General features: G+C 45.6%; 1 protein-coding gene across 1 annotated transcript in view; it reads right to left on the bottom strand.

Annotated features, from left to right (window-relative positions):
- Positions 1-20691, bottom strand: part of LY75 (lymphocyte antigen 75) — a 103512-nt gene that overhangs the window by 76313 nt on the left and 6508 nt on the right. The window lies entirely within an intron of this gene.

The raw sequence follows: 20691 nt of genomic DNA, 5'->3' as shown, positions 1-20691 counted from the left end.
GCGAGGCTTGAGTAGCCCAAGCTATTGATGTAGCTGCGCTCCTGGTGGAATGAGCCGTTATCCCACTGGGGATTGGAAGAGCTTGAACTGAATAGGCCTTGGAAATGGTCGCCCTAATCCACCGGCCTACCGTGGATGGTGGTACCTTTTGACCCAGCGTTTTAGGCTGAAATGACAAAAACAGGGACTCCGATCTCCTGATGGATTGCGTGCGACATATGTAAATACATGCAACGCCCTTCGAACATCGAGGGTGTGCCATTGCCTCTCCCTATCATGCAGAGGCTTTGGACAAAAATTAGGTAGGACCAACTCCTGCGCCCTGTGAAAAGCAGAATTGATTTTTGGTAAAAAGGAGGGGTCTGGTCTCAAGACAACTCGATCAGAATGAAAAATGCACAAGTCCTTCCTCACGGATAGAGCTGCAATTTCAGATATCCTTCTAGCTGAGGTGATCGTTACAAGAAAGACCACCTTAAAGGTGAGAAACTGGAGTGGTACCTCCCTGAGAGGTTCAAAGGGAGGCCTAGTCAAGGCCAGGAGAACTTTGTTAAGGTCCCATGTTGGATATCTATGCACTACCGGCGGGCGCAAATTAGAAGCCCCTTTTAAAAGGCCTTAATGCGAGGGTGGTGGGAAAGAGAGCTGAAGGAGCGCTAGCCACCACCGTTGAGAGGGCCGCGACCTGTCTTCTCAACGTGTTGGGAGAGAGACCTTCATTTAGGCCATCCTGTAAAAAGGCTAGAATTTGTGCTATAGAAGGAGAGCGAGGATTGACAGAGGATTTTCGGCACCACTTACAGAAGCTGTTCCAAGTTGAATCATAAATTCGAGTAGTGGAAGGCCTCCTGGCAGCCAGAATGGTATCTATGACCTGGGTAGACAAGCCTTCTTCAATCATCGTTTCCGCTCAACCTCCAGACGGCTAGCTGCAGCCACTGTGGTTCTGGATGAAGCAGAGGTCCCTGTGACAGGGAGATCTGGTCCAGCGGGATCCTCCACGGCGGAACCACCGATAGACCGTGAAGATCCGCAAACCACGGCCTCCTGGGCCAATATGGGGCCACTAGTAGGATTTCTGCCCTCTCGAACAGCAACTTCCGAATTACCCTGGGGATCAGCGGAAGCGGAGGGAAGGCGTACAGGAGGCCGGGAGGCCACGGGCAACGCAGGGGCGTCGTGGTTCTCTGCCCGTGGGAAGGGAACCGAGAGAAGAACCTTGGTGTCTGCGTGTTGAGCGGCGAGGCAAAGAGGTCTACCAGAGGAGACCCGAACCTGTCTGCTGCTTCCCTGAACAACCGCGGATGCAGGCGCCACTCTGCTGGGTCCAACGTGGCCCTGCTCAGCCAGTCTGCCTGGACGTTGGAGACCCCGGAAATGTGCTCTGCCCTGATGGAGGAAAGATGCGTCTCTGCCCACCGACAGAGTCGTTCGGCTTCTCTCATGAGGATGATGGAGTGGGTGCCTCCCTGACGGTTGATATGGGCTTTGGTGGTGGTGTTGTCCGTAAGGACCAGAATGTGGTGCCTTCTCACCTGAGGAGGCGAAAGCTCGCAGGGCTAGGTATACCGCATGAAGCTCCAACCAGTTGATGTTGTGTCGTCGTTCCGAAGGAGACCAAACTCCCTGGGCTGACAGAGACTGCAGATGGGCCCCCATCCGGAAAGGCTTGCGTCTGTCGTAAGAGTGACCCTTTGGGGCTCCTTGAATAGATGACCTCTGTTGGTAGAAGGTCGAGTCCACCAAAGAAGGGATGAGAGAACCCTTGGAGGTATCCTTACCACTCGACTTGATGTGCTCCTTCCCGGCGCTGGTACGGCAGAAGGAACCACTGCAAGGATCTGGAATGCAAACGAGCCCATGGGATAATAGAAATGCAGGAAACAAGTTTCCCAGAAGCTTGGATAAACTGAGCAAGGACGCTTTACCAGTTCGCCTGATAGTCCGGATAGCAGTATGAATACTATGAAGCCTCTCCTGGGAGAGGAAGACCTTACCCTTAACAGAGTCAATTACAGCTCCTAGGTGAGCTATGCGGGTGGAAGGGCTAAGTTGGCTCTTCTCCCAATTCACTAAAAACCCGTGATCTTGTAGCACTGAAAGGGTAACACTAGTATCCCTCTCGGCCTGCTGTCGGGAAGGGGATACGATAAGGATATCGTCGAGGTAACAATGGATGCGGATGGGAACTTGTCTAAGATGGGCGCCAGAGCTGCCAGCACCTTCGTGAAAGACCTCGGGGCTGAAACAAGGCCGAAAGGAGGGCCACATACTGGAAATGTTGGTTATTATAACAGAATCTCAAATACTTTGAGTATGAGGGATGAATGGGAATATGGAGGTATGCTTCCGACAGGTCAACTGACGTGAGCCAGTCCCCTTCCCTGATACCCTGTAAAATAGACTGTAGAGTCTGCATCTTGACTTCTGGCGCCTGACAAAGCGATTAAGTCGCTTGAGATCTAAAATAGGTCCCCAACCCCTGAATGTTTAGGCACCAAGAACAAGAGAGAATAAAAACCTCTTCCTCGTTGAGAGGATGGGACAGGTTGGATGGCCTAATGTCAGCCAGATGTTTAATGGCGGAATCCATAAGAGCCCGCTTTGTAGGATCCCTAGAGACAGGAGAAATCCTGAAATGTTCAGGGGGAGAGGAATTGTAGAACGAGTCCAAAACGCACGGAACTCCTCACCCAGGCATCCAGTGGACCTCTCCCAGAGGTCTGCAAAATGCCTGAGACGACCGCCTATGGGGAGAAGGTTTGAGGCCCTATCTGGGCCGGCGGGAGGCCCTGTGACCGGAGCCTCTAAAGGGTCTCCTAAAGCTGCCTCCTCTTCGGCTCCTGTCTCCTGTATCACTTGGCGTGGTGGTAGGATGACCGAAACGACGGGGAACCCTGGAATCTAGGGGAGAATGACGACTGGTATGGGGGCGAAAGGAGCCCCTCCGAAGGGCTGGGACCCTCTAGACTCCTGCCTGCGAAAAGCGAAGGAAGAAACTTCTTATTTCGAGTTTCCAAAAGCAAGGGTTCAAGGGCAGGCCCGAACAGCTTCCCTTCTGCCAAGGGGGCTGAAGCCAACTTGGATTTATTTTTAACATCGGCCTACCAATGCCGAAGCCAAAGCAATCTCCTAGCTGTAACATGGGAGGAGATGGCCCGTGAAGCGAACTTAACCGAATGAAAGGTGGCATCAGCCGCGAACTCCGCCGCTGCTGTGATTTTTGCAATATCCTGATGGGCCCTGGTATTAGTCGGGGGATATGCTGCTTGAGCTGCCTGAGCCACTTGATGGAGGAACGGGTGAAAAGGAGGCGGCCGTGGCCGACCTGATGGCCCAGGCATCGGACTGGTGAGCTCGCCGAAGAGCCATCTCCGCCCGCTTGTCCTCTGGCTTCAGCGCCTCAACGCATCCGTAGGGTTGGAAGAGGAAGTCAGCCTCACAATTGGATCGTCTACCTCCGGGGTGTCTAACATAGAAGAGAATGCTGGGTCCAGATTAAACATCCTCTTATCCTGACTAGAGGGGTGGGTGTAGGACCCACCGAGGCCAACTGCCTCGCAACCAAGTCTGAGAAGATTGGGGGCGGAATAACTTCTGCTTCCACAATCGGTTGCCTGAACATGAGGTCATCTGGATCCTCCGAAGTCGATGGCGGTGGATCAGAAGGAGATTGAGAGGCCAGGCCTGAGCTATTCTTAGCCTTAAATAATAAGGACTTAAATAACTGGGGTTTAAAGAGGCCCACAACCGTCGGTTGTTCGGGAGAAATGCCCTCGTCCTCTGACATTTCCCCCTCCATAGGGTCCCCGAGAAGGAAATCAGAATACTGCGAGGACCCCCTCTCAGAGCCTTCCTCCTCCCCGAAGGGCTCAAAGCCCATTTCCTCCTGTTCCTGCGAGACCTCCTGAGGCTCCTCCCCTCCTGGGGATGGGGCATCCGTATGAGAAGGTACCTGACCCTGCTGGGGCGCCTGCCCGGAGAGAGATCGACCAGATAAAGATTCAACGTCGGAAGTCCTCCTCGAGAACCAGGTCTGGATAGCTGCTGCATTCCATCAGCTATACCCTGACGGATAGCAATTGCATCCATTCCCTGATACTATCAGGGATGATGGTTGACGGCGGCTCCTCAGGGCGAAGACCTGCAGCGGTTGGTGTGAAGGTCGCCTCTGGAGTACGGGATGGCTGGCGGCTCGGGTGGATGTACTGCACCTGGAGGGGAAGAACGACTCGGCAGGGGAGGGGATGGGCAGAGGTAGAAGGTGGGGTAGTTATAGTGTGCAGTTCTTTAGATCGTTTACTGAACTCCTTTTCCAGAGCTTTGTGACGCCTTAAGGCGTCCTTTTGGGAAGCACTGGAGAGTCCTTGTCCCTCTTACGAAGATAGTGCGTCTTCGATTTGGCCTTCAGGGAAGAGCCAGTTGGATTGTTCTCTGCCATGGTATCAAGGAAAAAAACCTTACAACAAATATGGCGGTTGGCACGCCTAGGAATTCGGCTTACAAACGCAAACCGGTTTTCCCAAATCAGATCACGTCCCCCTTTGAATAAAAATTTTTTTATTATTTTTTATTTTATTTTATTTATTTATTTATTTATTTATTTGAATTTGTTTTTTTAAAACACCAAGTACTAAAAAACACAAGGAGAAAACTATCCAAAAATATCTACACAAAAGCTTGCTGGAATATATTATAAAATAACTAATAATAATAATTTCTTTTCTCCTTTTTTTTTTTTTTTTTTTTTTTTAAGGGCGGGGCCCAAGGACAGGGCCAAATAGGCACAAGGAGAAAATAATAATAAAAATTATTAAATACAAATCCAAATGAGCCGAATGAACGCAGAGGCCAAAAAATAAGGGAAGCAAAATAAGTATAATAGGTAGGCCTCTTTAGGCAGCCTCCCAACACAATGGGAAGTACGTGCCCGCGCCTCTGAACAAGCTGATTGATACAGACAGAAAAAGCCAACAAGAAAAAAACCTCTAAAGGAAAGACAGCAGGGCCGGAACCACAGTGTCCTCCAATAAAAAAGGGGCTCCACGCGGCCTGACGGTCCCGCTTAGGGCCTCAATCCACACAGCTTAAATCCAAAAACAAAAATTACACACAGCCAGGAAAAAATATTATTTAAAATAAAACAAAATGGCGCCGGCCACGAGGCGGTTCCAAAATGGCCGCCCGGCACGACGCGAGGCAATCAGAGGCGCACCAGCCCTATTCGCTACCAGGCAATCAGGAACAACGAAAAGCCAGGGCTGGGAGAGGAAGCGTTGCTTCCTCTAAAGCGTTCTAGGGGGGAATGATAATAGTGCAATAAATCAAGGCACGGAGCCAAACGGCTGGATAAAGGCACGCTCGGAAATGCAGAGAAAGAGAAGAGGGGGGGGGGCAAAGTAAAGCTCCGAGCCCTTAAACCCCTTCCTACAGGCAAAAAAACGCCTCACCAATTAAATTTAAGAGCACACTATCAACGCAGGGACAAGGAGGAAAGGAATAAAGGCAAACCTGAACACTTAGAAGCAAAAAAACTCTGAAAAACGGCCAAGGAACAAGAGATCGCTGCCTGCTTTCTCGAAGGCTGAGTGAAAACTGGGAGAACGCATGGAGGAGCCACGTGGAGGAAGGAGGAGCGTTCTTCAATTATAACTCAGCCTGTGAGAAGGAAGGACTGAAGCACCTCCCACTCTCTGGATGCTCGCAGCAGTTCTACGGAGAATGTATATAGCCTCAGACAAAATTCAAAATGTAGAACCTTATGCCTACTTAGGACATAGAATGTTGCACAATTCCTCCATTCCAATTCTTCCTGAATTACAAGTACAGAAATCATATACATTAGTATAATGGCAAAAATTACTTGGCATTATTAATTGGGCACGCCCATTCTTCTACATTACTACTGGTGATATGTTACCCTTATTTCAGTCTTTGAAGGGAGCACAATCACCAGGAGATCTAGTTGTATTAACTGATCTTCAAAGAACATGCCTTCAAGAAAAACTGAATAAGTTTAAGTATCGATATGTGGACAGGATAACATCCTTAACAATAGGACTTTGCTTAGCTATTCTTCCCACTACACCCTTACCCACGGGATGTCTTTATTCTAATGCGTCCCTGCAAGCGGTCAACATTCATGAATGGATTAATTTGTCAGCTACTCCGCCTAGAAACATTTATCCTTATCAATCAGCATTAGAGGATTTGATTATTAAAGGTCGTAAACGAGCCTTACATCTTACAGGACAGGATCTCATTAGCATAGCTTTCACTCGTACAAAAGCTGAACATGAGCATTTGATGATGATTTCAGAATCATATCAGATAGCCTTTTCTCAATATGTGGGAAACTTGTTGTATTCTTTACCCAAGGATCCTAGAATAGTGGTTACTACTACTTTAAATCCGGCCTTTTCTTCCATTTTTGTGCGAAATCCTGTTTCTAAAGCTCTTACAGTCTTTAATGATGGATTACCTACAAGGGGTGTGGTTGTCTGGCAGATTCAACAACAATGGTATTCTAAATTTACTGCCACCGCAGACTTCAGCTCAACGTGCTGAGCTGGCTGCTGTGATTTTGGCCTTACGATTGTTCAATTACCAACCTATTAACTTGATCGTTGATACACAATATGTGTATTTAGCTATGCAATCTCTTCCCTTTTCTTATTGTGCTCTCTCTTTGGATAAGAATTTGTTATCCTTGTTTTTATCTTTAAAGAATAGTTTGGAAACTCACTTGTATTCTTTGTATGTAGAACACATTCGAAGTCATACTCCCTTTACTAATGGCTTGACTGAAGGAAATCGGAAGGCAGATGAATCCTTAAGGGATGTTGTGTCTTTGTTTGCTGATCCTGTTGCTAGTCATTCTTATTTTCATCAAAATGCCAAATCGCTTGCAAAGCAATTTAAAATTTCATTATCTCAAGCCCGGGATATTGTCCGTGCTTGTCCAGCTTGTCAGCAACTGGCAGTTCCCTTTCCAGTGGGTGTCAACCCACGAGGAACCCAAGCTAATCAAATTTGGCAAATGGATGTAACTCAATTTTCAACCTTTAAGCCATACTGTTATCTTCATACGTCTATTGACACTCATTCACACTTCCTTTGGGTTATTGCTTCAAAACATGAACGTACTTCAGATGTTATTTCTCATTGCCTATCCTCTTTTGCTGTAATGGGTCGGCCTTCTCAGTTTAAAACTGACAATTGCCCCGCTTATATTAGTAAGGAACTTCAAACCTTTTGTCAGAAATGGAATATTACTTTAGTGCACTTAATTCCTTACAACTCTCAGGGTCAAGCTATAGTTGAGCGAGCTCATCGTACTTTTAAGGCATTGCTTCAGAAACAATTACAAACTGAGTCTGGCCCTTACCATCTGCAGAAGATTCAAAATCTCATTGCTGTAGCATTATATAATTGGAATTATTTAACCTTTTTAGATTCTCTTGCAGACTCACCTGTTAATTTGCATTTTCAAACTACTGAATCTTTAGCAAGGCCTTTGGTAAAGTATCGCCAAGCTCCAGATCCAACCTGGAAAGGCCCTACACCGCTGATCACCTGGGGTCGCGGTTACGCTGCCGTGGAAGATCCTTCTACTCGACAAGCAGTGTGGGTTCCAGCGTGCTGTGTTCGTCCGTATCATGGCATGGCATCAGGTCCTTCACAACTCGATTCCAGATTTCAATCTTCATCTGAACACGGAAGTCCGTCTTCCAAGGTCGACGTGCCCGCAACCCATCACTTGGGGCCAGGTTAAATCTACTACATATCAAGCTCAACAACTGCAACAGGCCTCATTACCTCAGACTCCTGGAAATCTTGTTGCTGCTGTTTTTGCTATTATTACTGCTAACTCTGTTATCATTTTACTTTGTATTTTCTTGTTTATGGTTAATGGTGTTTCTGCTCAAAATGACACTTCTGTGGTTCGTCTTAACCCTAATTTGTGGGTTCGTCATGCCCAATACATGTTTATGACCCATGGCACAAATATTACTTTATACTATGAGCCCCCAATGGTATTTGGTCAAATTTCTTTTACCCCTAACTTGATCATGTCTTCTACATTTATTGTCTCACAACTACAATCTATTTCACACTCCTGGCTATTTTCTACACCCCTATGCAATTGAATTCTGTCCGCTGGCGTTACTTGAAAATTAGTCAATTTACAAGGGGTCTGTGTTTCTGTTGTCACGCTAAACACACTTGGCTTCATAATTGGTCTGATTATGATGCTGCTCAGCACATATTAAAAAGCTAGGGAATTATAGTTATTGTTCTAACTACTATTGGTTGTCAGGTACCTTTAATTCTTCTTTGCATGGAATTAATATAGCTCCTGATAAGTATCCTGACAATTTTCCTATTTTTAATGCCTCTGATCAATCTAATACAGGATCGATATGCGCTGGTTGGCAGCTTAAGGATCCTAATATGTGGTTCTTTTTTGATAAATATGCTACTAATGTTCATCCTCAGAATTATCAATGTGCAACTATAGGTTATTTTACTCTACCTGTTCAAATAGGTACGCTCCCATCAACTAAACAGCGGCGTTCCTCTCATGGGGCCTACATGTAATGATGAAGTCATTATTGACACCCAATTGTCTTCTGGTTCTACATTTGGCTGTGCATTGGCAGGGGCCATTACAGGAGTCCTTACTCTAGGCTCTCATCCTGGCATAATTGCTCAAGAAAACAGACGATCTATTCTTGGTCTCACCTGCAGACTTGAAAAATCCATCAATGCTACCACTGCTATTATTCGTGATTTGCAGCATGAAATAGAAGACTTAAATCAAGATGTCTTACAGCAGCGTTTTGCCATAGACTATCTTTTAGCCCATCAGGGAGGGTTCTGTATGTTAGTTGGACGCCGTGGATGTGCTGTGCATTTTCATTCTTTGAATAAAACTATTGAGGATGAGCTTGCCAATTTACAATCATACATTCAAAATAATATCCATGCTCATTACTCACCTTTTGAGCAGCTAACCAATTGGCTCCCCGATTGGTCTTGGCTCAGAGTTTTTCTTTTATGCTATAATTATTATTATTGTACTAATTGCAACCTGTTGTTTTATTCAATGTATTCCAAATTTATTTGCATTGTTTCATCCCGCTTCCCCCTCTCTTAACCCTCTTCAATTGCGATACATGATCATGATCAAACAACTCGACTGCCTCGTCATTACAACAAATTGCTACTCCTCTTTTTTTCTGGTTTGCCAATGCTGTGTATAATATGCCTAATTTGGGGTAATCTAAACATTTACTGTGCTGCTTTTGTGAACTTCTTGTAAGCATATAATATCAACATTTTGTTTTACTAGTTTAGCCAATGTTTGTTTTCTCTTTGTCGGGAAGTTCAATCCATTGATGTTTATTGAGATTAGTTTAATTTCTTCTTCCATTACTAATTATAGGTCTGTCTTAGTCTTCTATTAACTCCTGCTTCTCTTTGTGGTATTGAAAAAAGTAAAGAGAACAACCGAGAAGAGAAGGATTCTCTTCTCGGCTGTTCTCTACTTTTTTCTTCCTGTTCTGTTTCTTGTACTTCCTGTTGTTGATCTTGCTGGTCCTCTTGGCTTTTACTTTCCAACTCTTCTTTACTACTCACTTCTTCCTCTGATCCCACCAACTGGTCATAAAATTCTTGCACCTTATCAATGCTATCTCATTCTTCTTTCTTGCCAAGTAACCAACATTCCTTCCGGCACCAACCATCGAAACCAAATGTTTTGTTTCTTCAGAAGTGCTGCTAGGTCTATAATCTTTTCTTAATTCTCTCACTCATCTTGGGATATGTCTTAAGGTCACGATTTCTTTATCCCTATAGGTCATCGGTTCCTCCTTTGTGATCTTATATATTATATCTCTTACGTTCTTCCTCGTGAACCTAATGTGGACCATTCCCTGTAATTTATGTCATCTTGCATAATTCGTATGAATTCTAAAGACCTCATCAAGTTCATTTACAATCTCTCGTCTGTCTCTCTGCAATGCCTCTGCTATTAGTTGTGACATTATAGCTCCTAGATCTTCATCTTTGGTTTCTTGTATGTTCTGAAAATCTGCACGTTCCATTTCTAAATGGATTATCGAGTCTTCCAGATCTCTCTTCATTGCTGTTACTTTCTTGTCCATCACTTCCAGTTTCTTATCCATTTGTTCTGCCTTAATTTCTATATCTTTTATTTTTTGCTCATTCTTTTCTATTGTTTGCTGGATTGTTCCTATTTTTTCATCTAATTTTTGAATGTTGCCCTTCAACTCTCTCATTTCTGTATGATTATTCAACATTGTCTCCTGCATTTTGAGCATTGTTTCTTGAATGGCTAATAACGTTGTTTTCATCACTTGCATATTAGCGGTGTTACTCGTCTTTTCTGTGTTCAGCATCCCCCTCAATTGTTTTTCGACTCGCTCGGGATGCAATGGACAATGATGAGCCTGAAACTGCCTTTTTTCCTTTCAGTGTTGTTGGGATGCTAGTCATGATCTTTACTTTGTTATATAATTTTTCCCACTTTACCATCCACAGTTTACTTCTGTCCACTCTATCTGTTCTATTCAATACCACTTCTCTTTTTATGTCTCTTCAATTATTTAGGCTATAATGCAATGTATCTATATAGTACTATTATTACATCAAAGTTTCCATTTAAATTATTAATAATTCTTACAATAATATTTAACCATTAAGTTATTAAACATTCTTTAAGATTATTACTATGTTATATTATTCTATATCTTATATTAAAGGGCAAAGAAAGGGAAGAAAAGAGCAAGATAAAAAGGAAAAGAGAAAAGGAAAAAAATCAAAACTGATATCTTATCAATATTTTGGTTTCTAGTTCTTACTTTGCTAATATCTAAAATTAATACCTTTTAAGTTATCATTTATGAAATATGAAATATAAATATTTAAAGAGTATAAAAGTTTAAATTCCTACCACCAATTCTTTACTTAGTCAATAATCAAAATAGCAATTCATTAATCATCTCACAATACCAATCATCTATCCATTCATATTCAAGGCTATTTCTCGATGTTATTTAAATTTTTAGCCTTTAAAAATTCCAAATATAAAATCTTAGCGTTTTATCTTCTATCCTCTACTAAATTCATTAATCAATTCCACTTTAGTTAAGCAATCAGTTCATTTAGCATCTAACAGTATGAATCAAACATTAATCAGAGTATTTCTCCAATTATTTGCACAAATTTATATCAATGACAGTTCATGTACGTTCTGCTTAGTCTATGGCATCAACTTCTCTTCTGCTTTCATTATCTGTTGAAGTTAAAATGGTTGTCTCCGTTCTTAAGTTTAGCCTCTTGCTGTGTCTCCTTTCCACCGATTTTCTTCACGCTTAGATCACAAATCCCTCTGTCTTCGTTCCAGTTTTTCCATACACTCTGTCCTCCAATCTAGTACTCAAATCTAGTCAGTATCTGGTAAACAGTTAAATTGGCTCCTACTCCTGTCTCCAAGCCCAATGCTCTCACTGCCAGATCGCCACTCCACAATCGGACCTCCACCCGCTATTTTGAGACTCACAGTTCTGCCGTCCGATGCCTACAGCTTCTCCTCTTCAACAGCCACTCTCTGTCTTCATATGATCACTCTCAGTAAACAGTCCGCTGCCGCTGTTCTTATTATATCTTCCTCATTCAGTGAGATTGCTGTGGCTTCGGTCCACCATTAAAATGGCAGATCTCTCACATGATGGAGCAAATGGGGTTTCCCTTCAATGCAGCCGACAGTCGCCCTCCGTCTTGCTACTTCTCGGGCTTCCCCACACTTTCACCTATCTCTCCAAGATTTGCGAGCCCCTCAGGGGGCCTCCAGATGCGCAGATTGGGGATGGGAGAACAGAGCTCGATCTCCTCTCCCCGCACCGCTGCAGCACCGCAACCAGAAGCCAGTGTTGAACGAATTATTATGCCTTCACCAAAGCCCAATGTACAATCTTTTCTGCAGCCTAAGCCATGAGAGCAGTCCCCAGTGATCAAAGTGTTCCTACAACAGCAACATCATGAACTAAATAGAAGCAAAAGAAAGGAGTGTAAAGTTGGCTTGATTAATTGGGGTAAAATACAGAATATTTTTAAAAATTTCTGGAAACCATTTATGGGCTTTTTGCCAATATGTAGATACAAATGATAACAAGTTTTGGATTTGTGAATGGATAAGGGCCTTGTATGTAATATGATAAGGGGTGGGGAACTATTGTTTATATCAGTAATCCTTGACTTATGACCCAATTGAGCTCAAAATTTCTGTTGCTAAGTGAGACATTTGTTAAGTTTTGCCCCATTTTATGACCGTTCTTGCCAGGGTTAAGTGAATCACTGCACTTGTTAAATTAGTAACATGATTGTTGAGTGAATCTGGATTCCCCATTGACTTTGCTTGTCAGAAGGTTGCAAAACATGATCACATGACCCTGGGATACTGCAAGTGTCATAAATATGAGTCAGTTGCCAACAGTCTGAATTTTTGATCACATGGCCACAAGGATGCTGTGATGGTTGTAAGTGTGAACAAAGTCATTTTTTTCAATGATGTTGCAACATTGAATGGTCACTAAAGTAACTGTTGTAAGTTGAGGACTACCTGTATTTGTAACAAGAAATATCTGGATTTACTTCTTTAAATATTATTTCTATCTCTTTTCACTTATTCTTTTTTTGCACTTTGTATTTATTTTTTCTAATTTTTTTTTCTGATTTCAATTTGTATCTTCTTTTAAGCACTGTAACATTTTGTTTAAAAAGGGACAGAAGAGCTCCTTAAAAGTCCTAAATATTGTGATAGAGCTGTCTTAGCCTTAGATAATTGTTGATTGCCATTTTCTCCCCTTTGGGGAATTACAATAAAAATAATTATATGTTTGCACCATACAGTATTTCCACTCTTTTATGAGACAAGTTACTTTTCAGCTTAGAAGAGATATTGAATGCAAAAGTCCTTTACAAAACTACCCAACAAAGTGTGGTAGGAGCTTCAGGAAAGACACCAGGGGCAACAGAATGAATGATGTCATTCCACAGACAGTAGACAGTATTGCAAAGAGGAAAAGAAAATTGAAGTCTAATTAGGAAGACTTCTTTTTATATATAGCATTTAACTTCAGTTCAGCAGCAACATCCATCACACGCCTCAATCTTTCAACATGGATGTGGGATGTGTCTTAAGTTTTGTCTGGTTTGGCTCTGCAACCGAACAAGACAGACAGAGACTTCAAGGATAATTAGAACTGCAGAAAAAAAACAATTGCTACCAACCTGCCTTCCTTTGAAGACATGTATATTGCAGAAGTCAAAAAGAGGGCTGTGGAAATATCTACAGACCCTTCACATCCTGGACATAAATTGTTTCAACTTCTATCCTCAAAAGGACAGAATAGGGCATTGCACAACAGAACTAGACACAAGGACAGTTTCCCCCCCATGTCATCATTCTGCTAAACCACTAATTCCCACAACACTGTCAAACTATTTAGTAAGGCTATATTACTATTATTCTTCTCATCTTTCCTATTACCTATCTCCTTTTCTACTTATAACTATAACTGTGTTGCTTATATCTTTACAGTTTATATTGTTTTGTTTCCTAGTATGATTTATGTTGACTGCCTTATGACTATCACTGTCTATCCTATGATTTATGATGAATGTATTTTTATGATGACTATGATCATGATTTATCACTTATAGCTTTTATGTACACTGAAAGCTTATGTACTGAAGACAAATTCCTTGTGTGCCCCATCACACTTGGCCAATAAAGAATTAAATTCTAATTCTTATTCTTCTTATTCCATTCCATTCAGTTCTAGCTGAAGTGTTCTGCAAATGTGGGAATCAATTCTAGCCAAAAGAAATTTTCTCAGAGTGAAATGTATGAGTTTTAATTTCAAGCTTCTGTGTATCCTAACACATACCTAACACATAAGATGCCACATCTCTTTGTAAGGTTTATTTTTGTACAACTATGTATCAAGCTTTTAAAAAAAAATAAAAATAAAAATAAAAACCTCTCACTATTGTTGACTTTCAAAGTCTTCCAATACTACTTCCAATACTAATTTCTGAGCTTCAGATATCTGGCTGACCACTAGAACAGTGTTCCCCAACCCCTGGTCCATGGACTGGCACCAGTCTGCGGCATGCCAGCAACTGGTGAGGCGCGCGAAGAAGCAAAGTCCCATCCCAGGGATGCAGGCAGCATGCAAAACCACGCCCCCACCGGTCCGTGGAAAAACCTTTTTCCATGGAACTGGTCCCTGGTGCCCAAAAGATTGGTGGCCACTGTACTAGATGACATTAAAAAAAAAACCAAGGAAAAAATTCTTTACTGCGATTCAGTGGATTATCCGTTCCTTCCAAGTTGCACCTGTTTGACCACACTGTACCTATCATATCCTGGTAAAAGAAATGCAGAGTCACTCAGCTTGTTTCTTACAAGTCTGTGGTTGAGGACTCTGGTTCTAACCTGTAGAAGATCTGGAGGCTAGAAGTACAAGTGGAAGATGGAACTACTTAACCGTTGTAGCACACTGGCTCTTTGTTTTTATTCTTTAATATAAAGATTTTATTAGCATTCTAGCATACAGTGCATTCAAAAAGTATTCAGACCTCCTTCAATTATAGTATAATGTATGTGAAAGAAAATTCTGTTTTCACTTTGCCATTATGGGGTACTGAGTGTAGATTAATGAGGAAAAAAATTAATTTCAATAACTGTAGAATCAGGTTGCAGCATAACAAAATTGACAGGGTCTGAATACTTTCTGAATTCACTGCAGATCCATTGTACCTATCACCCATCTGTAACATGCAGATTGAACAAATTTATATAATAACAACAACAACAACAGGTATTTTCCTAGCATTAAGAGGCTTGCTCTCCAGGTAACAAAATCCTGTGCATATTTCCTCTGTTTGTCTATCTAGGAATTAAGCGTCTGCAAACCAATTCAAATTATTTCCAACTAAGTACTGTATAATGAAGACCAGTTTTAAATTCTCAACTCTAAAATGATTTACCAAAAAGAATATGAATAAAAGTTTGGCTTACAACAAAAGTATCTGTTCTTGCAAGCCTCATAAGACACATTTACCTGTTGTCAGAATTACAATGATGTGTGATACCAAGATATTAATGTTATCCCATCATTTCAAACAGCTTTCACACAGCCCCTCCAAATGGGTCTTAAAGCAAAGATGTCACTCTGCAAGAAATTAATAGCTGGAATTTCAGCCTATTCAAAAAGTTCTTCCCTTTTGTAGTCAGTGCCACTTATCTGTTGTTCCTGCAATGTTAATTATCATAAAATTCTGGCAATATAAATATCCTATCCATCCAACATCAAATCAGGTTTCCTTTTCAGTTCCCTTCAGTTCCTTGACTTACAACAGCTCATTTAGTGACCATTCAAAGTTACAACAGCACTGAAAAAACGACATGACCATTTTTTCACATACAACCGTTGCAGGATCTCGGTGGCACTGTGATCAAAATTCAGACACTTGGCAACTGAGTCATATTTATGATGTTTGCAGTGCCTTGGGGTCATGTGATCTGCTTGTGTAACCTTCTGACAAGCAAAGTCAATGGGGGAAACCAGATTGGGCGTTGGTTCTTACCTGACACACCATTTCTCTGGAGCCGTGAGGATCATCCAGTGAGTGGGAGGTGCATCAGTCTGCGTCGTTGAAGGCTGAGCTCAATTACTGAGGATCGCTCCGCCCTTCATCACGTGGCTGCCTTGCAATCCCCAGTTTATGTGAAGCCGAGAGTGAAGAGAAGATCTTGCTCTCAATCTTACTATGCTAAAGGGTTCATTGGCCGAAACAAGACCACACCAGATGGTGAAACTAATAAGGGTGGGGCTGGATGATCCTCATGGCTCCAGAGAAATGGCGTGTCAGGTAAGAACCAACGCCCATTCTCCTGAGAGCCGTTCGGATCATCCAGTGAGTGGGACATACCAAAGCTTGGCTGTCCTACGGGAGGGACTCCGTCTGGTTCTGTAGTCCCTGCGGTTCCTTGAGGACTCGCTGGAGGACTCGTCTACCAAACGAAGCCTCCGCCGAGGCAAATATGTCGATCTCATAATGTCTAATGAAGGGAGATGGGGAGGCCTAGGTGGCCGCCCGGCAAATATCCGCAAGTGGAGCCTGGGTGGCCCAAGCTGCCGAGGTGGCTGCACTTCTGGTGGAGTGCGCTGTTATCCCGCTGGGTACCGGCAGAGCCTGCGACAAATAAGCCTTGGAAATAGTACCTCTAATCCAGCGGCCGATAGTTGACGGGGACACTTTGTGGCCTAAGGATTTGGGCTGAAAGGAAAGGAATAGGGATTCGGACCTCCTGAAGGGTTGGGTACGCTTAATGTAAATGCGGAGGGCCCGTCTCACGTCCAGAGTGTGCCAAAGCTTCTCCCTTTCCCGTGAGGGATTGGGGCAGAAGTTCGGAAGTGTGAGTTCCTGTGCCCTGTGGAAGGTTGAGTTGACCTTGGGCAAGAAGGTAGGGTCCGGCCGGAGAACCACCCGGTCGGCATGGAAGATGCAAAGGTCCTTCCTCACCGACAAGGCTGCTATCTCCGATATTCGGCGAGCCGAAGTAATGGCCACCAGAAACACGACTTTGAATGTTAGGAACTGGAGTGTGGATTCCCTGAGAGGCTCAAAGGGGTGTTTAGTAAGGGCCACAAGGACCTTATTGAGGTCCCAGGTGGGGTATCTGTGAACTGTTAGGGAACACAAGTTAGCGGCTCCCCTGAGGAATGCCCTAATGCGAGGGTGTAGGGAGAGGGACCCCAGATTGCCACAAGCAATGACGGTTGAAAGGGCTGCGACCTGACGCCTCAGGGTGTTCGGGGAAAGTCCTTTCCTCAGACCTTCTTGGAGAAATTCCAACAGTTGAGCGATGGAGGGAGAAAGCGGGTTGACCTGGAAACCCTGGCACCACTTGCAGAAACTATTCCAAGTGGCATTGTATATTCGGGTTGTGGAGGGCCACCTGGCGGCTAAAATTGTATCAATAACCTGGTCAGAAAACTGCTCCTTTCTTAAACGTTCCCGCTCAACCTCCAAGCGGCTAACTGGAGCCACTGAGGATCCAGGTGCTGGAGGGGACCCTGAGAAAGGGATATCCTGTTCGGGGGGATTTTCCAGGGAGGGGCCACCGATAAGTTGCGGAGGTCCGCAAACCATGGGCGCCTGGGCCAGTAGGGTGCCACCAGAATCAGTTCTGCTTTCTCGGAGATGAGCTTCTGGATGACTCTGGGGACCAGGGCTAATGGAGGGAATGCATATAGAAGCCCTGTGGGCCAGGAGCAACGGAGGGCGTTGTAGTTCTCGGCCCCGTGGGAGGGGTACCTCGAGAGAAACCTGGGGAGTTGTGTGTTGAGGGGGGATGCGAAGAGGTCCACTGACGGGAGACCGAACATCCTGGTCGCCTCCCTGAACAGTGACGGGTGGAGGCGCCACTCGGACTGGTCCACCGTGGTCCTGCTCAGCCAGTCTGCTTGGGTGTTTGAGTCCCCTGAGATGTATTCGGCTTTGAGAGAGAGGAGATTGCGCTCCGCCCAACGGCAGAGGCGCTCGGCTTCTCTCATCAAACGGATGGACTGGGTGCCCCCTTGTCGGTTGACGTGGGCCTTGTCGGTAACGTTGTCCGTGAGTATAAGGACATGCTGCCCGCGTACCTGAGGGAGGAAGTTGCGCAGGGCCAGGTGGATGGCGCGGAGTTCCAACCAGTTTATACTGCATGCCCGTTCTACCTGAGACCATCTGCCCTGTGTTGAGAGCGAGTGGATGTGAGTGCCCCATCCGGACAGGCTGGCATCTGTGGTGAGGGTGAGGTGTTGGGGCTCCTTGAAGCAATGTCCCTTGTTGATGGCGGGACTGGTCCACCAGAGGAGAGACGTGAGGACCCTTGAAGGCACCTTGACCATGGCCTTTGAATTGCTTCTGCCGGTCCTTTGGAACGGGAGCAGGAACCACTGAAGGGATCTGGTGTGTAAACGGGCCCAGGGAACAATGGAGATACATGAGACCATTTTACCCAGTAATTTATACAATTCTAAAAGTGTTACCTTCTTGATCGTCTGATATGTTTGACAGTTTCCTGGATACTAAGGAATCTCTCGGAGGAAAGGAAAATCTTTCCCTGAATTGAGTCGATGACGGACCCCAAGTGGGTGATCCGTGTAGATGGTAACAGTTGGCTCTTTTGCCAGTTTACCAGGAATCCATGGTCTTGGAGGGCAGAGAGAGTAGCTCTGATATCCTTCTCTGCTTGGAGTCTGGAGTGGGACAGGATGAGGATGTCATCCAGGTAGCAGTGGAGACGAACCGGAAGGTTCCTGAGATGGGCCGCCAGAGCCGCGAGGACCTTAGTGAAGGTTCTCGGGGCAGAGGCCAACCCAAAGGGAAGGGCTACATATTGGAAGTGGCGGCGGTTGTAGCAGAACCTGAGGAATTTGGAATGGGAGGGCCGGATTGGGATGTGAAGATACGCTTCTGAAAGGTCTATAGAGGATAGCCAGTCCCCCTGCCTGATGCCCAGTAGAATGGACTGTAGGGTGTGCATCTTAAACCTGCGGTAGATCAGATAACGGTTAAGGCGTTTCAGGTCTAGAATAGCCCTCCATCCACCTGAGGATTTGGGGACCACGAAGAGGTGAGAGTAAAACCCCTGCCCCCGCTGGGATGGTGGGACGGGCTGTATGGCCTGTATGTTGAGAAGGTGGTGGATAGCCGAATCCATTAAGTTGCGTTTGGTGGGATCCCTCGAGGGGGGGGATGCCATAAAAAAGTCAGGGGGGGGCGCACTGGAATTCAAGCGCGAGACCAAGTCTGATGGTATCCCGTACCCAGGCATCTGAAGTGGAGGAGTCCCATCGGTCGGTGAAATGCTTAAGGCGGCCGCCGATGGGAAGGGAGGGACGGGATCTATCTGGTGCGCCGGAAAGGCTTCCCTCCTGAACCCCTGAAGGGATGCCTGTAGCTGCCGCCCCTCCTGTTCCTATCGCCCGGATCGGCTCAATCCTGGGGCTGGAATGGCCGGAAGGAGGGGGGTCTCGGATACCTGGGCGGGAAAGGTGACTGGTAGAAAGGTCGGGAGGGACCTCTCCGAAATGGCTGAGGGGCTCTTGACTCTGACCTCCGAAAAAGGGGAGGAAGAAATTTTTTCTTGCTTCGGGTTTCGGATAGCAATGGGTCCAGGGCAGAGCCAAACAGTTTGTCCCCCTTAATGGGGGCAGTGGCCAACTTAACCTTGTTTTTTACGTCCGCCTACCAGTATTTGAGCCAGAGCATGCGGCGAGCTGTAACATGAGGTTATTGCTCGGGCGGAGAACTTAACCGCGTGGTAGGTGGCGTCGGCCGAGAATTCTGCCGCGGCCATCAATTTTGCGATGTACTGATGTGCCCTTGTGTTAGAGGGGGGAACATGCTGTTTCAGTTGGCGGAGCCACCGGATAGAAGACCTGGTGAAGAAGGAGGCGGCCGTGGCCGATCTAATGGCCCAGGTGTCAGCTTGATGAGCCCTACGTAAGGCTAGTTCGGACCTCTTGTCCTCGGGTTTCAGAACCTCCAGGGGATCACTGGGGGAGGAGGAGGATGATAAGCCCACGATGGGCTCATCTACCTCGAAAGTGTTAAGCAGGTTGCAGAAGCTTGACTCGAGGTTAAAGAACCTCTTGTCCTGGCTGGATGGGGCAGGAGGGGCCCTGGTAGAGTCCAACTGGTTTGAGACTAGGTCGTGAAAAATGGGTGGAGCCGGAATAACCTCCGCTTCCACCACAGGCTGCCTGAAAATGGCGTCCTCTTGTTCCTCCGCCAGGGAAGGGAGAGCCGAGGGGGACTGTACAGACAGGCCAGATATGTTCTTGGCCTTAAATAGAAGCGATTTAAACATGTGTGGCTTGAACAGACCCACAAAGGTGGGTTGATCAGGAGTGAGGCCCTCGTCCTCCGACATGTCCCCTTCCATAGGGTCTAACTCCGATAGGGGCTCCCCTTGGTACGTAGACCCCCATTCAAATTCCTCCTCCTCCTCCCTGAAACGATCCAGGTCCTCTATGGCCTCCTCCAGTTCCCTTTCTGGGAGAGGACTGCCCCCTTGTAAAGGTACCTGACCATGAGGAGGGTCCGATCTAGGTGAGGACCTGACAGATGGCGAGTCGTGTTCGGGCGCCATCGAGGGGGGACCGGACCTGGACATCTGTTGAAGGCCCTCTGCTATCCCCTGGCGGATAGCCCGTTCCATCCATGCTTGCATGTGAGCAGGGATCTCGACTGTGGCGGCCTCCCCTTGGTGCAGACCAGCGGCCGTGGGCGTGAATGTCGCTTCGGGCGTCCGTCTGGTCGATGGTCCGGGGACCTGGTGTCCCTGGGATGAGCTGCGCCTGGAGAGGGAAGAGCAATCTGGAGGGGAGGGGGGGTGTCTGGAGGTAGAAGGAATGGAGGGTGGGAGGGCTGGAGGCACCAGTTGTGACTCTCTAGATCGCCTGTCAAATTCTTTCTCCAATGCCTTATGGCGTCTTAGGGCGTCTCTTTGGGAGGCCTTAGAAGTTTCCTTAGAAGTTTCCTTAGCCTGTCTGCGCAAGTGGTAGGACTTAGATTTGGCCTTCAAGGAAGAGCCTTTAG

This window comes from Notechis scutatus, chromosome 1, assembly GCF_049901735.1.
Source record: "Notechis scutatus isolate UNSWTSFEM ecotype Mainland chromosome 1, rNotScu1.2, whole genome shotgun sequence".
Taxonomy (NCBI): domain Eukaryota; kingdom Metazoa; phylum Chordata; class Lepidosauria; order Squamata; family Elapidae; genus Notechis; species Notechis scutatus.
Note: the sequence above shows the minus strand (reverse complement) of the source record. Positions and strands in the feature narration are given on the sequence as shown.